The sequence below is a fragment of the Coregonus clupeaformis genome, chromosome 10 (assembly GCF_020615455.1).
Source record: "Coregonus clupeaformis isolate EN_2021a chromosome 10, ASM2061545v1, whole genome shotgun sequence".
NCBI lineage: Eukaryota > Metazoa > Chordata > Actinopteri > Salmoniformes > Salmonidae > Coregonus > Coregonus clupeaformis.
In genome coordinates this window covers 4,208,165-4,225,018 of record NC_059201.1, presented here as the reverse complement: position 1 = coordinate 4,225,018, position 16,854 = coordinate 4,208,165, and the positions used below count along the sequence as shown (strand labels likewise).

Below are 16,854 nucleotides of genomic sequence, written 5' to 3'. Positions count from 1 at the left end.
TGCTTGGTGCTGAAAGGACAGCTCCCTCCTTTTCCCAGCACAGCTACCGACCACATGGCTTCAGCAGTGCTTGGTGCTGAAAGGACAGCTCCCTCCTTTTCCCAGCACAGCTACCGACCGCATGGCTTCAGCAGTGCTTGGTGCTGAAAGGACAGCTCCCTCCTTTTCCCAGCACAGCTACCGACCGCATGGCTTCAGCAGTGCTGGGTGCTGAAAGGACAGCTCCCTCCTATTCCCAGCACAGCTACCGACCACATGGCTTCAGCAGTGCTGGGTGCTGAAAGGACAGCTCCCTCCTTTTCCCAGCACAGCTACCGACCACATGGCTTCAGCGGTGCTGGGTGCTGAAAGGACAGCTCCCTCCTTTTCCCAGCACAGCTACCGACCACATGGCTTCAGCGGTGCTGGGTGCTGAAAGAACAGCTCCATACCGCTACACCAAACGCTCTACTGCTCATATATTCTGACCATGTGGGTAGTAGGGCCACAGCGTTTTGGGACATTCATATAGCATGGTGTTGAGAGGACAGCTCTGTGCCGCCACAGCACCCGCCGCGCTCCTCTGCCTTCAGAGTTCTGCGCATATTCAATTCTTAAATTGATAGGCAGACCATAGTTAGGGCCTGCCTACCTGATCCAATTGCTGTTGTGTTCATATCAAGTCACAAATGGCATATTTCTGCAGATCAATAGGGTTTCCCGACCTTCATATTATTAAAGGAGCCAATCAGCATCCCTGATCAATTAGTACACACCATTTTTGTATTATCTTTGTATTTTTATATTCTGCTGTATTACATTTTTACATTTTAGTCATTTAGCAGACGCTCTTAGCCAGAGTGACTTACAGGAGCAATTAGGGTTAAGTGCCTTGCGTTGCTCAAGGGCACATCGGCAGATTTTTCACCTAGTCGGCTCGGGGATTAGAACAAGCGACCTTTCGGTTACTGGCACAACGCTCTTAACCACTAAGCTACCTGCCGCCCCAATGTGTAATTTATTGTGTAATTGTAAGATGCAGGGCTCCCTTACAAAAGATACCTTGGTCTCAACGGGACTCCCTGTTAACACAAAGGTACATAAACAAACACCAGATTTACACACACAGGCCTGGACATGGTAATACAGACATGGGAATACAGAGATGGGAATACAGACATGGGAATAACATTAACATTTTAATGGGAAGTAATTGCTTGTCAGCCAGCATCGAAATGGATATTATGCCTGCACACAGTCCTATAGGGTGTCACTAGTCATGGGGAAATGGGGACATTACATGTGTAATGGGAAATCATCCGTTGTCATCCAGTGTATCCCTATGTACCCCAGAGACACTGATAGAAAACTCACTGATATGACCTAATCCCTACAGCTACACAGCTGTTTGCAGGTCATTACCCAACAAATGGCTCTAAATGTTGGCAGCACCAGAACACACACCCATTCCATCACTATACCAATGCTCTGCGTTTACAGTGTTATCGCTGTGATGTTTTCCCCTGGTTTTCAGGAAGAAGTTTTCTGTGTATTACTTTACTGCTCCACTCAATCGTCAGTCTAATTCAGGTGTTTCATTGTAACTGGTTACCATAGCAGCAGCAGCACATCCCATTCACACAGTGTCTTCATGTTGTTCTGATGCTAATGCAGTCCCAGTCCCACTGCTCCACTCTGCATACGTCATGATGACAGTATAACTCCATATGCTATGATGACAGTATAACTCCATATGCTATGATGACAGTATAACTCCATATGCTATGATGACAGTATAACTTCATATGTTATGATGACAGTATAACTTCATATGTTATGATGACAGTATAACTCCATATGGTATGATGACAGTGTAACTTCATATGTTATGATGACAGTATAACTCCATATGTTATGATGACAGTATAACTTCATATGTTATGATGACAGTATAACTCCATATGTTATGATGACAGTATAACTCCATATGTTATGATGACAGTATAACTCCATATGTTATGATGACAGTATAACTCCATATGTTATGATGACAGTTTAACTCCATATGTTATGATGATAATATAAGTAACTATGGTATATTATTTAGTAAAATGTGCCTAGTAACTTCAAGTTCTGTTTTTACCATTTGTACGAGTATAGTAAATCAATTTCAAACAAGTATACTTGTTGAAGCTACTTTTCCTTTACATTTAAAATAATACATTATTAATGTATTGATATCTATACTGACTAAAAATATATTTGCAACATGCAACAATTTCAAAGATTTTACTTAGTTATATTTCATATAAGGACATCAGTCAATTGAAATAAATACATAAGGCCCTAATCTACTGGTCAGGGGCGCAGCCATGGGTGGGCCTGGGAGGGTGGGTGGCACTGGGGAGCCAGGGTGGGGCCCACCCACTGGGGAGCCAGGTCCACCCACTGGGGAGCCAGGCCCAGCCAATCAGAATTACATTTTTCCCCAACAAAAGGGCTTCATTACAGACAAATATACTCCTTAGTTTCATCAGCTGTCCGGGTGGCTGGTCTCAGACAGTCCCGCAGGTGAAGAAGCCGGATCTGGATGTCCTGGGCTGGCGTGGCTACAAGAGGTCTGCGGTTGTGAGGCCGGTTGGGCGTACTGCCAAACTTTCTAAAACGAAGATGGAGGCGGCTTATGGTAGAGAAATAAAATAAAATAATCTGGCCACAGCTCTGGTGGACATTCCTGCAGTCAGCATGCCAATTGCGCGCTCCCTCAAAACTTTAGACATCTGTGGCATTGTGTTGTGTGACAAAACTGCACATTTTAGAGTGGCCTTTTATTGTCCCCAGCACAAGGTGCACCTGTGTAATGATCGTGCTGTTTAATCAGCTTTGTGATATGCCACACGTGTCAAGTGGATGGATTATGCTCACTAACAGGGATGTTAACACATTTCTGCACAACATTTGAGAGAAATAAGTTTTTGTGTATATATTTTTGTTCAGTGTATTATTATTATTATTCAGAGTATTTATATTAGTATTACTATTCAGAGTATTTACAGTATTATTACAAATCAGATGATTTATATTAGTATTACTATTCAGAGTATTTACAGTATTATTACAATTCAGAGGATTTATATTAGTAATACTATTCAGAGTATTTACAGTATTATTACAATTCAGATGATTTATATTAGTATTACTATTCAGAGTATTAATATTAGTATTACAATTCAGAGGATTTATATTAGTATTACTATTCAGAGTATTTACAGTATTATTACAATTCAGAGGATTTATATTAGTATTACTATTCAGAGTATTTACAGTATTATTACAATTCAGAGGATTTATATTAGTATTACTATTCAGAGTATTCATGTTATTATCACTATACAGAGTATTTATAATATTATTCATATTCAGAGGTATAAAATGAAAATAAGTATTGCCTTTAATTTAACATGTTCACACACCACACATGCCAGGGGAGTCCTTTTGTCTGTCTGTCAAGCAGAGAGCCTGCTGATGACATTGGTGAGGTGTGTGTGTGCAACACGGGGCTGTGTCTGCCAGTCAGAAGAGGTTAAAGGTTACTAGCTCAGGGTGCTGTTACACCCTGGCATCAACAACAGAAGAGTAATGTGGACAGGCAGTGGATAATTCCCCGAATGGCACCCTATCCCCTAAGTAGTGCACTACTAGTAGTACACTAAATAGGGAATAGGGTGCCATTTAGGACACGAGACCCTTGTGTAGAAAGAGTCATGAGCGTGGGAATCCCCTCATACCCTTCACCCTCAGCAGCCAGCCAGCCAGCCAGCCAGCCAGCCACCGAGGGAAAGACAAGATGTTATCATTATTTCGGTTTTTGGGAGCTTGGTGTGGTTTTGGGAGCTTGGTGTGGTTTTGGGAGCTTGGTGTGGTTTTGGGAGCTTGGTGAGGTTTTGGGAGCTTGGTGTGGTTTTGGGAGCTTGGTGTGGTTTTGGGAGCTTGGTGAGGTTTTGGGAGCTTGGTGAGGTTTTGGGAGCTTGGTGTGGTTACTTCCTCCTTAACCTCAGTACGTGATGCCCAGTGAAACTGAGGGGACACAGTCCTCTGCATCTGCCCCAGGTACACACACACACACACACACACACACACACACACACACACACACACACACACACACACACACACACACACACACACACTCACACACAGGATTCTGTGTCGTCAGGACTCTGTGTGTTCAGGACCCTGTGTCTTCAGGACTCTGTGTCTTCAGGACTCTGTGTCTTCAGGACTCTGTGTCTTCAGGACGCTGTGTCTTCAGGACTCTGTGTCTTCAGGACTCTGTCTTCAGGACTCTGTGTCTTCAGGACTCTGTGTCTTCAGGACGCTGTGTCTTCAGGACTCTGTGTCTTCAGGACTCTGTCTTCAGGACTCTGTGTCTTCAGGACTCTGTGTGTTCAGGACCCTGTGTCTTCAGGACTCTGTGTCTTCAGGACTCTGTGTCTTCAGGACTCTGTGTCTTCAGGACGCTGTGTCTTCAGGACTCTGAGTCTTCAGGACTCTGTCTTCAGGACTCTGTATCTTCAGGACTCTGTGTCTTCAGGACTCTGTGTCTTCAGGACTCTGTGTCTTCAGGACTCTGTGTCTTCAGGACCCTATGTCTTCAGGACAGTATGAGGGAGGAGAGACCAGAAGGGTGGAACTGACATTTAGCTAATTTCACAGGAGAGAAAGGGTACATTTCATGCCACAGAAGCGTTGGTGCATAATATTACTTGCACCCTTTTGGCAGGGAAAGTAAACTGATACAATAGACTCCCGCATATGGCTGTGGTCAATACACTGTACTTTCAAAATACATATTTTCTCTTTACCCATTCAATTGTTGGGACCATGTCAATAATATAGTGTGCAACTTTCTTTCTTTCTTTCTACACAGTTTACTGTTCCGTTAGTCAGCACCTCCCCAAACATCTTTGGGTGTGCATCAGCTCATGCTTTTTACTCAACAATCTCATTACATGAGACAATGAAGCCGATTCACTGTTTACCACCCAATGCCTATACAGTACTTCCAGAGATAACGACAGCTCCCTTTACCCTGTATAATGAAGCATGTCGACTCCAGCCTGGTGGTCTTGTTAGAAGATTAAACCCAAGGTCTGTCCCTGATCCTGATAACGTCCGAGACAGTGACCCCCTGTTGCAATGGTAAAAAAAACACACACTGACTCCAGAGTCCAGACCCACGGCAGGGATCTCAGTCCAGACCCACGGCAGGGATCTCAGTCCAGACCCACGGCAGGGATCTCAGTCCAGACCCACGGCAGGGATCTCAGTCCAGACCCACGGCAGGGATCTCAGTCCAGACCCACGGCAGGGATCTCAGTCCAGACCCACGGCAGGGATCTCAGCAGGGATCTCAGCAGGGATCTCAGCAGGGATCTCAGCAGGGATCTCAGCAGGGATCTCAGCAGGGATCTCAGCAGGGTTCTCAGCAGGGTTCTCAGCAGGGATCTCAGCAGGGATCTCAGCAGGGATCTCAGCAGGGTTCTCAGCAGGGTTCTCAGCAGGGATCTCAGCAGGGTTCTCAGCAGGGTTCTCAGCAGGGATCTCAGCAGGGTCCTCAGCAGGGTTCTCAGCAGGGATCTCAGCAGGGATCTCAGCAGGGATCTCAGCAGGGATCTCAGCAGGGATCTCAGCAGGGATCTCAGCAGGGATCTCAGCAGGGATCTCAGCAGGGTTCTCAGCAGGGATCTCAGCAGGGTTCTCAGCAGGGATCTCAGCAGGGATCTCAGCAGGGATCTCAGCAGGGATCTCAGCAGGGTTCTCAGCAGGGATCTCAGCAGGGTTCTCAGCAGGGATCTCAGCAGGGATCTCAGCAGGGATCTCAGCAGGGATCTCAGCAGGGATCTCAGCAGGGATCTCGGCAGGGATCTCAGCAGGGTTCTCTGCTGGGTGCAGTCAGTGGTGCTGGCAGGAGTTCTATTACATTTGTGGTGAACCTATCCTGAAAGGGCAGTTGACACTCTTGGTGCTGGATTTGATTTTTCCCAAAACGTTTCCCCAGAGTGTTTCTTATATGGATTCAGTGACCCCCTGTTAACTCTCATACCTACACGTGCTGCTTGGGGACCCACAGGACTGTATATCCTCTTTCCTAAACTCTCAGTCTTACATGTGCTTGTTGCATGCAGAGAGCACATCAGACTCCAGAGTTCAGTCTCAGCTGGCTGGTTGCTTGGCTGTATGGAGTTTTCCTTAAGTACTGCTGTGCTGTTTGCCTATATGAATTCACCGGTTGACTGAGCTGCCACCGATCATTAGCCTCTCGTCAACCTTCTGTCCTTGAGGAGGGAAAGCATCCTTCTCACCCCTCCTCCCCTCTCCTCTCCTCTACCTCTCTCTCTCTCTCTCTCTCTCTCTCTCTCTCTCTCTCTCTCTCTCTCTCTCTCTCTCTCTCTCTCTCTCTCTCTCTCTCTCTCTCTCTCTCTCTCTCTCTCTCTCTCTCTCTCTCTCTCTCTCTCTCTCTCTCTCTCTCTCTCTCTCTCTCTCTCTCTCTCTCTCCTCTTCTCTCTCTCTCTCTTTCAATTAAATTCAATTAAATTTAGAGGGGATTTTTTGGCATGGCAAACATACATTTATATTGGCAAAGCAAGTGAAATAAACAATAAAAAAAACTGAGAAGAAACAAATTTAACATCAACAAAAAACGAGTAGAAATTAACAGTCAACATTACACTCAAAAAGGTTTAAAAAATATAGACATTTCAAGTGTTATAGTGCATTCGGAAAGTCTTGATTAAATTGATTAAATTATTGATTAAATTTTTGATTAAATTATTTTTTTCCTTCATTAATCTAAACACAATACCCCATAATGACAAAGCAAAAAACATTTTGGTAGAAATTTGGCACATTTATTCCAAAAAAGAAACCTGAAATATCACATTTACATAAGTATTTAGATCCTTTACTCAGTAATTTGTTGAAGCACCTTTGGCAGCAATTACAGCATCGAGTCTTCTTGGGTATGATGCTACAAGCTTGGCACACCTGTATTTTGGGGTGTTTCTCCCATTCTTCTCTGCAGATCCTCTCAAGCTCTGGCAGGTTGGATGGGGAGCGTCGCTGCACAGCGATTTTCAGATCTCTCCAGAGATGTTCGATCGGGTTCATGTCCGGGCTCTGGTTGGGCCACTCAAGGAAATTCAGAGACAATCAGAGATTTGTCCCAAAGCCACTCCTGCGTTGTCTTGGCTGTGTGATTAGGGTCGTTGTCTTGTTGGAAGGTGAACCTTTACCCCAGTCTGAGGTCCTGAGTGCTCTGGAGCAGGTTTTCATCAAGGGTCTCTCTGTACTTTGCTCCGTTCATCTTTCCCTCGATCCTGACTAGTCTCCCAGTCCCTGCCGCTGAAAAACATCCCCACAACATGATGATGTCACCCCCATTCTTCATCGTAGGAATGGTGCCAGGTTTCCTCCAGACGTGACGCTTGGCATTCAGGCCAAAGAGTTCAATCTTGTTTCTCATGGTCTGATAGTCCTTTAGGTGCCTTTTGGCAAACTCCAATTGGGCTGTCATGTACCTTTTACTGAGGAGTGGCTTCTGTCTGGCCACTCAACCATAAAGGCCTGATTGGTGGAGTGTTGCAGAGATGGTTGTCGTTCTGGAAGGTTCTCCCATCTCCACATAGGAACTATGGAGCTCTGTCAGAGTGCCCATTGGGTTCTTGATTACCTCCCTTTTCCCCCGATTGCTCAGTTTGTCCGGGCAGCCAGCTCTAGGAAGAGTATTGGTGTTTCCAAACTTCTTCCATTTAATGATGATGGAGGCCACTGTGTTCTTAGGGACCTTCAATGCTGCAGAAATGTTTTGGTACCCTTTCCTAGATTTGTGCCTCGACAAAATCCTGTCTCGGAGCTCTACGGACAATTCCTTCGACCTCATGGCTTGGTTTTTGCTCTGACATGCACTGTCAACTGTGAGACCTTATATAGACAGGTGTGTGCCTTTCTAAATCATGTCCAATCAATTGAATTTACCACAGGTGGACTCCAATCAAGTTCTAGAAACATCTCAAGGATGATCAATGGAAACAGAATGAACCTGAGCTCAATTTCAAGTCTCATAGCAAAGGGTATGAATACTTATGTGAATAAGGTATTTCCGTTTTTATTTTATTTTATACATTTGCAAACATTTCTTAAAACCTGTTTTTCCTTTGTCATTATGGGGTATTGTGTGTAGATTGATGAGGGGACATTTTTATTTAATCACTTTTAGAATAAGTCTGTAACATAACAAATTGTGGAAAAAGTCAAAGGGTCTGAATACTTTCCGAATGCACTGTATATGAATATCAACCATCAGACAGGGCCTGCAACCACCTATTGAACGTAGCTTGTTTGTTCTGATTGATCTTATCTTATCAAATACACCAGAGAAATATGTTTCTACAGGTGTCTTCACCCAATACATTAGTGACCGTTGTCCAGTTGTTTGTGATAGAGATATGAGAATACAAACATCTAAGCCTCGTGTCGTCACGAAGAGGTAACTTTGAAAACTTCAGTGAACAGGCTTTTTTACATTATCTTTATTTTAGTGAACTTGATTGTATTTCAGTTATCCCTGATCCTGATTTAGCTTTGAGCCTCTTTGCAGATGCCTTCGATACTATTGTGGATAATCATGCTCCCTTCAAAAAGGGTTAAAGGTAGATCGAATGCCTGGTACACTCTGGAATTATCCGAAGTCATTAATAAAAGAGATTATGCTAGGGTCAAGGCCAGCAACACAGGCTTAAGCCCGGGCTGGCAAGCTTTTAAGGAACTGAGGAATTATTGTGTAAGACAAATTACGAAGGCTAATTCGAATTATTTGGAGAAAAATAATTCCTGTATGCTTCGCTAGCAATTGACAACAAGAAATCCACAGGGGCCGTCCAATTGGATTCCGGTCTGCTTAAGTGTGCAGCGCCCATCATTGTTGTCTCAATAACCCACATTCTTTATTTAACATTGTTATCAGGAAATATTGAAAAAGTATGGAAATCTGCTCTTGTGCTGCCACTCCATAAGGGCACGGATAGTAATTATCTTAATTATCATTGCCCCATTTCAAGGCTTCCTTCTCTAGCTAAGTTTCTTGAATCCTTGGTAAATGTACAACTGCTCATTTTTATCCGAGAAATGTATCTTGAATGTTAACCAATCAGGGTTTAGGCCTGGGCACATAACCATTACAGCAACCACTTTAGTTGTTAATTATCTTATCAGTGCCATAGACACTAAAATGAAATGTGTTTGTGGACCTGTCAAAATCTCTTGATACTGTTGATCATGCTATTTTTTTTCTGGCATCAGTTGTCCTCGATAGGCCTGACCTTTTGATGCCTGTTCATGGTTTCATGATTATCTTAGTGACAGAACTCAGGCCATCGTGATTTATGGGGTTAAGTCCTAATTTCTTGAAGAAACATTAAAGGTGTTCCGCAGAGGTCTATACTAGGACCTGTTCTTTTCATTATTTATATAAATGATATTGGTAAAAAAATAAAAAATAATAATCTATATGTGGATGATATTATTAAGTACGCTGCTGACTGGCTGTGACAGTCTGATTGTACAGTTGTGTAGAAAGCCCTTGCTGATCATACTTAATACGGGCAAAACTAAATACATGTTGTTTTCAAGTTCTCATAAGATTGTCTCAGATGGATTGCATCTTTACTCATCGGATGGTTCTATAATCAAACGAGTCCCTGCATACAAAAATACCTTGGTAATTGGATTGACAATGATTTATAGTTAAAAAAAAACATAGGACTGAGCTTCTTAAGAAACTAAGATTTAAAGTGGGCTTTTTATTAGAGAAACAGATCTTGTCTCTCTCTCTCTCTCTCTAGTCAGCAGGAAGAAGATTGTGCAGTCAACCTTTCTACCTGTTGTTGATTATGGTGATACTATTTATTAAAGTGCAGCTGCATCTCCTCTTAAAGCCTTGGATGTCATTTTTCACAGCTCCCTTCGTTTTATCACAGGAGGCAGTTTTATTACTAATCACTGTATTCTTTACCGAAAAGCTGGCTGGACCTCTTTGAAGTCACGTAGATCACATCATTACACTCCACAGGAGGTTGGTGGCACCTTAATAGGGGAGAACGGGCTCATGGCAATGGGCTGGAGCCGAATAAGTGCAATGTTATCAAATACATTACCAGTCAAAAGTTTGGACACACCTATTCAAGGGTTTTTCTTTCTTTCTTTTTATTTTTTCTACATTGTAGAATAATAGTGAAGACATCAAAACTATGAAATAACACATATGGAATCATGTAGTAACCAAAAAAGTGTTAAACAAATCAAAATATATTTTATATTTGAGATTCTTCAAATAGCCACCCTTTGCCTTGATGACAGCTTAGCACACTCTTGGCATACTCTTACTACATGATTCCATATGTGTTATTTCATAGTTTTGATGTCTTCACTATTATTCTACAATGTAAAAAATAGTAAAAAATAAAGAACAACCCTTGAATGAGTAGGTGTGTCCAAACTTTTGACTGCTCCTGTACGTCAAACACATGTGTTTGGTGCCATTCCATTCACTCCGTTCCAGCCATTATTATGAGCCATCCTCCCCTCAACAGCATCCACTGTTACCCTCTTTTTGTTTACAAAGCCCTGTTCCACAAAACTTCCGACTTACCTAACATCACTGTTAAGATTTAAAATGACAAGTTATCAAGCCAGGGTTGGTTAACTCTGGAGACTCCTTTGGTGTCCAGAGTTAAGTAAATCAGCCTTTAAGTTCCTTGCACCTTACGTGTGGAACAATTTCAATTACAGGATATTGGATGACTGTCATTCATATTCCATTCACCCAGTTCAATGTAACATCGATAGGTTTAGGCTACTAAATGATACTAACATTGTCATTGTACCCATCATGAGGTTGCTACAACCTAGCCTATGAATGAAAGTTCATAACGTAGGTGCACATTGAGATACTATTTTGTAATCAAGGTGACAGACAGTGACACATTCAATACCACCTTGCACACTCTTGCCTGCATGTAGCTGATCTAGTGTGTAATCATTAGTCCAACAGTTGCAAACAAGAGTTTCTGTTGGACAAATTGAGGTAAGTTCACCCCTTCCTTCGTTAAGAAAAATGTTTCAACAGAATCGCCGAAATGAATACACCCCTGATCACACGTAAACACAGTTCACTTTCATAGCAGCCACGTTGTATTCCTTCTCGCATCTACGGCCTGTCCTCCTCTCACATTTTCGCTTCGCTTGTGGACTTCAGTGCACAACACATCAGCTGTATGTGACCAGGTGAAAAAACCTTTACCAAGCCAAACCATATCATAACCGCTACACACAGCCTACATCGTTGACACCATATTAGCTAAAGTAAGGTCATAGTAAACATAGCTAATAGAACTAACGTGTTAGTAAACCCGCTACAATCATGCAGTACAGTGTTCCGTCAGTAAGCAGTTTAACAGTTACACCTGCAGGCCCCGGTCAAAATAAATTAGTAAAACCAAAAACTTACCTTGAGTTCCAGTGTTGTGTTGGACAGTCATAGCCAGCTAGCTAACATAGCATCCCTCTGTTTGAGCCGGGTGTTTGAGTAGACTAAACTAGCTAGCTGCATTTTCTAGATAAGTAAGTGAAAATGAAAGTAAAAAAAAAAAAAATGAAGAAAGAAAGATCTCTCTCTCTCTCTCTCGTTCTCTCTTGCTTCTCCTTCATTTGGAAGAAATTAATTTGTTAAAAACTGTTCAACTATTGTCTTTCTCTCTCTTTGAGTCAACTACTCACCACGTTTTATGCACTGCAGTGCTAGCTAGCTGTAGCTTATGCTTTCAGTACTAGATTCATTCTCTGATCCTTTGATTGGGTGGGCAACGTGTCAGTTCATGCTGCAAGAGCTCTGATAGGTTGGAGGAAGTTCTCCGGAAGTTGTCATTATTGCTGTTTAAGTCTATAGAAGGGGTTTGAGCCTCCTAGGTTTTGTATGGAAGTCAATGTAACCAGAGGAGGACGTGAAGCTGTCTTCCGGCTACACCATGGTGTTACCTTACAGAGTGCTGTTGAGGCTACTGTAGACCTTAATTGCAAAACAGTGTGTTTTAATATATTAGTTGGCGACGTGAATATATTTAGTATAGTTTTATCTAAAAAGGATGTTTCACCATTTTTATTTTTATGAAATTCTTTGAGGAGGATGGTCCTCACCTTCCTTCTCTGAGGAGCCTCCACTGGTGTGGAATGATCTATAATACACTTGGAGGAATGGGTGCCTCTAGGGCATTTTGATTGTTAGGGGACCTTTTTGCTGAATAATGTGTCTGTTTTTTATTATTGTGTTTTGCTTTTCGTGTATTGTGGTGTATAATAACGTGTATTTTATTGTGTATATGAATGTGTAGTTTAATGTGTTTATTGTATTTTGATGTGTATTGTGGTGCTATACATGGCTCATCTGGAAAACAGACCTTGGTTTCAGCATTGACTCCCTGTCAAAATAAAGGTTAAATAAAAACAATTTCTCTCTCTCTCTCTCTCTCTCTCTCTCTCTCTCTCTCTCTCTCTCTCTCTCTCTCTCTCTCTCTCTCTCTCTCTCTCTCTCTCTCTCTCTCTCTCTCAATTCAATTTCAATTTAAGGAGCTTTTTTGGCATTAGAAAAACGTTGCCAAAGCAAGTGAAATAGATAATAAACAAAAGTGAAGTAAACAATTTTTTTTTTACAGTAAACATTACACTCACAAAAGCTCCAAAATAATAAAGACAGTTCAAATCTCTCTCTCTCTCTCTCTCTCTCTCTCTCTCTCTCTCTCTCTCTCTCTCTCTCTCTCTCTCTCTCTCTCTCTCTCTCTCTCTCTCTCTCTCTTTCTCTCTCTGATGTTTGATTTAGTGAATGATCTAGTGGGATGTTAGGTTGTGTGTGTCCGTGTGTGTGTGTGAGCGTGTTTGTGTGTGTGTGAACGTGTGTCCTGATCCAGTCAAGTCATAGTTCTCCCATCACTGCTAATAATGACTGGCCGGTCTCTGACTCCTCAGACTAATAAAGACTGGCCGGTTTCTGACTCCTCAGACTTGCTCAGCAAAATATCCCACTGCATCACAATGACAAAGGGACATTTCTTGTACTTTGAATTATATTCTATATAGAAAGGTCCTTTGTGTTCTGCGGTGAAATGTAAAAGGGTATGAATCAGTGCACTGTATGCATATTTTACGCCCCATGGCCCCTGGTGAAAACGAATGCGGTATATAGGAAATAAGGTGTCATTTAGAGCTCAACCAGCAGGACAGATGGAGGGGTAGAAATTGCCAATCTTCTCCTCAGGTTAATTATGTAGATAATATATATCTGTCTCTATCTGTCTCTCACTGTATCTGTCTCTATCTGTCTCTCACTGTCTCTATCTGTCTCTATCTGTCTCTATCTGTCTCTATCTGTCTCTATCTGTCTCTATCTGTGTCTATCTGTCTCTCACTGTCTCTATATGTGTCCATCTGTCTCTCACTGTCTCTATATGTGTCCATCTGTCTCTCACTGTCTCTATCTGTCTCTAACTGTCTCTATCTGTGTCTATCTGTCTCTCACTGTCTCTATCTGTCTCTCACTGTCTCTATCTGTCTCTCACTGTCTATATCTGTGTCTATCTGTCTCTCACTGTCTCTATCTGTCTCTATCTGTCTCTCACTGTCTCTATCTGTCTCTCACTGTCTCTATCTGTCTCTCACTGTCTATATCTGTGTCTATCTGTCTCTCACTGTCTCTATCTGTGTCTATCTGTCTCTCACTGTCTCTATATGTCTCTCACTGTCTCTATCTGTCTCTATCTGTCTCTCACTGTCTCTATCTGTCTCTATCTGTCTCTCACTGTCTCTATCTGTCTCTAACTGTCTCTCACTGTATCTGTCTCTATCTGTCTCTCACTGTCTCTATCTGTCTCTATCTGTCTCAATCTGTCTCTCACTGTCTCTATCTGTCTGTATCTGTCTCTCACTGTCTCTATCTGTCTCTATCTGTCTCTCATTGTCTTTATCTGTCTCAATCTGTCTCTCACTGTCTCTATCTGTCTGTATCTGTCTCTCACTGTCTCTATCTGTCTCTATCTGTCTCTATCTGTCTCTCACTGTCTCTATCTGTCTCTATCTGTCTCTATCTGTCTCAATCTGTCTCTCACTGTCTCTATCTGTCTCTATCTGTCTCTCACTGTCTCTATCTGTCTGTATCTGTCTCTCACTGTCTCTATTTGTCTCTATCTGTATGCATATGTCTCTATCTGTCTCACTGTCTCTATCTGTATCTCACTGTTTATATATGTCTCTCACTGTCTATATCTGTTTCACTGTCTCTCACTATCTCTATCTGTCTCTCACTATCTCTATCTGTCTCTATCTGTCTATATCTGTCTCTATTTGTCTCTCAATGTCTCTATATGTCTCTGTCTGTCTCTATCTGTCTCTATCTGTCTCTATCTGTCTCTCACTGTCTCTATTTGTCTCTCACTGTCTCTATCTGTGTCTATCTGTCTCTCACTGTCTCTATCTGTCTCACTGTCTCTACCTGTCTCTCACTGTCTCTATTTGTCTCTATCAGTCTCTCACTGTCTCTATCTTTCTGTATCTGTCTCTCACTGTCTATACATGTCTCTATCTGTCTCTATCTGTCTCTATCTGTGTCTATCTGTCTCTCACTGTCTCTTTCTGTCTCACTGTCTCTATCTGTCTCTATCTGTCTCTATCTGTGTCTATCTGTCTCTCACTGTCTCTATCTGTCTCTCACTGTCTCTATCTTTCTCTATCTGTCTCTCACTGTCTCTATCCGTCTCTATCTGCCTCTATCTGTCTCCCTCTCTTTCTCAATCTCTCTCACTGTCTCTATCTGTCTCTCTCTCTTTCTCTAGGGTTCATCCGATTGTTCTGACCTTACAACAGCAGTCAAGCTCCCAAGCTAACTGGCTAACGTTGGCTAGCTTGTTAGCTACTTCCAGACACAGAGAACAGCTCAGCTCAGCCCTAGCAGAGCTGGTTAGACTGTTTTTATGTTGTCCAGAGTGTTGGTGACTATGACTGTGCTGTTGGCAACAATTTAATTACACTTTTTTGCCAACATTTACTGACACCGGCCATATTCAACGGGTGTTGAGCGTTCGTAAATTCATCAGTTATTCTGCGCTCTGGCACACTCAGATGAGAGTGCTCTGAAATCGGAGTAGATAGCAAGAGCGAATGTACCAGCTAAGTATATTGATATGTCATCGCAGTGACATCATGAACATTCTATTGAAGTGGTTACTTGCATAGTGGAGTCTTTTGTTTAGACATGTAGTTAGCTAGATAAACAATTAACCATAATCCCAACTCATAACGTTACTACCCTGCATGAATCTACAGGTAACTAACCAACCAGGTTCAATGTTAGCCAGCTAGCATTAGGCTATAACTAGCGATGCAAATGGCTCTGAGATACGAATAATATTACTAAACAGATCATTCACGTAACATTAGCTAGTGAGCCAGCCAGCTAACGTTAGCTAGCTACCTAACAGTACGCTTTAACTTGAAATTAAAATGACTTTCTGACAAAATTAGAAACGTGTAATATCTTAAAATGTAGCTAGCTAAACTATCTTACCCGTATACATGGATGGACGCTTCTCCCTCTCTGTCACGGATGCCATGGTTGCCCTTAGTTTGAAGATGTAATCCGGAGACAGGTGTTTTATACAACAGCCTTCTGTGTGTTCTCTTTTAGACTCCCTCTGCATATTTGCAATCAAACGCCAGAATTTTCTCCATCTCCTTAGCTATCATACTCTAATTCCACCGGGCCTTCCACAGATTTCAAAACATAGTCCTCCAGAAAGCAGAGAGCAACACTTTGATATCTTAAAAAAAAAAAGCTGCGTTAGAAAGGATTACCTACACATACTGACCAGCTCATGTTATAGACAGAAGCGTGCTACATGGCAGACCAATCTGGACTCATCTCTCAGCATGTCCAGCCCATCCATTATCTCAGCCAATCATGGCTAGCGGGAAGGTTCCTGTATTTTTCCATAGCTAAACCAACTAGGCTTGTAATTTAACAATTGTATTCATATTTACAGATGGCATACATGTTTGTTGTTAAGGCACAAGAATGTTCACATGTTCCAGAAGGCATTTCTGCCAAAAAACGCATTTTGATATAAAATAAAGTTTACGTTCAAATGGCTCTCCTGTGAAGTAGTGACGCGAGACAAACGCCTAGTTTCCTGAAACGAGTCACACATATAGTGACGATGGACAAAGACAGGAATATACTAGACTGTTGGTAATGAAGCAATAGAAATGATAGTGGTACTCATATTAACAGCAATTACAACACATAATCGGCAAATATGAATATTCACACTCTACTTCTCACTGGCTGTCCTTCAGGTTGAATAATCACACTCTGCTCCTCACTGGCTGTCCTTCAGGTTGTGGCAGGAGGCTACAAATGTGGCTGCTAAAACACAGCATTTTGGTTTTTCACCAAGTATGTATTTAGGTTTGTCTCCATCATTTAGGTTTTCAAATTCTTCTTATTGTTTTATAATTTTGAGGAAGAATGTATTTCTTATGACAGCAAATCTGTCACAGTTTGACTGAAAATGCAGCTGTCTCTATCTCTCCCCGGGGGCAGAGTGAGCACAGCCTGTCCTCTCTGGGCAGCCAGGTTTGCCTGTGACGACCGGTCTCTATGGCCAGACTGTGCTCACTGAGTATGTACAGTGGGGAAAAAAAGTATTTAGTCAGCCACCAATTGTGCAAGTTCTCCCACTTAAAAAGATAAGAGAGGCCTGTAATTTTCATCAT

The 16,854-nt window shown here is 42.2% G+C and overlaps 1 protein-coding gene across 1 annotated transcript in view; it reads left to right on the top strand.

The window, feature by feature from the left end:
- Positions 1-16,854, top strand: part of LOC121574703 (metabotropic glutamate receptor 7-like) — a 318,674-nt gene that overhangs the window by 1,270 nt on the left and 300,550 nt on the right. The window lies entirely within an intron of this gene.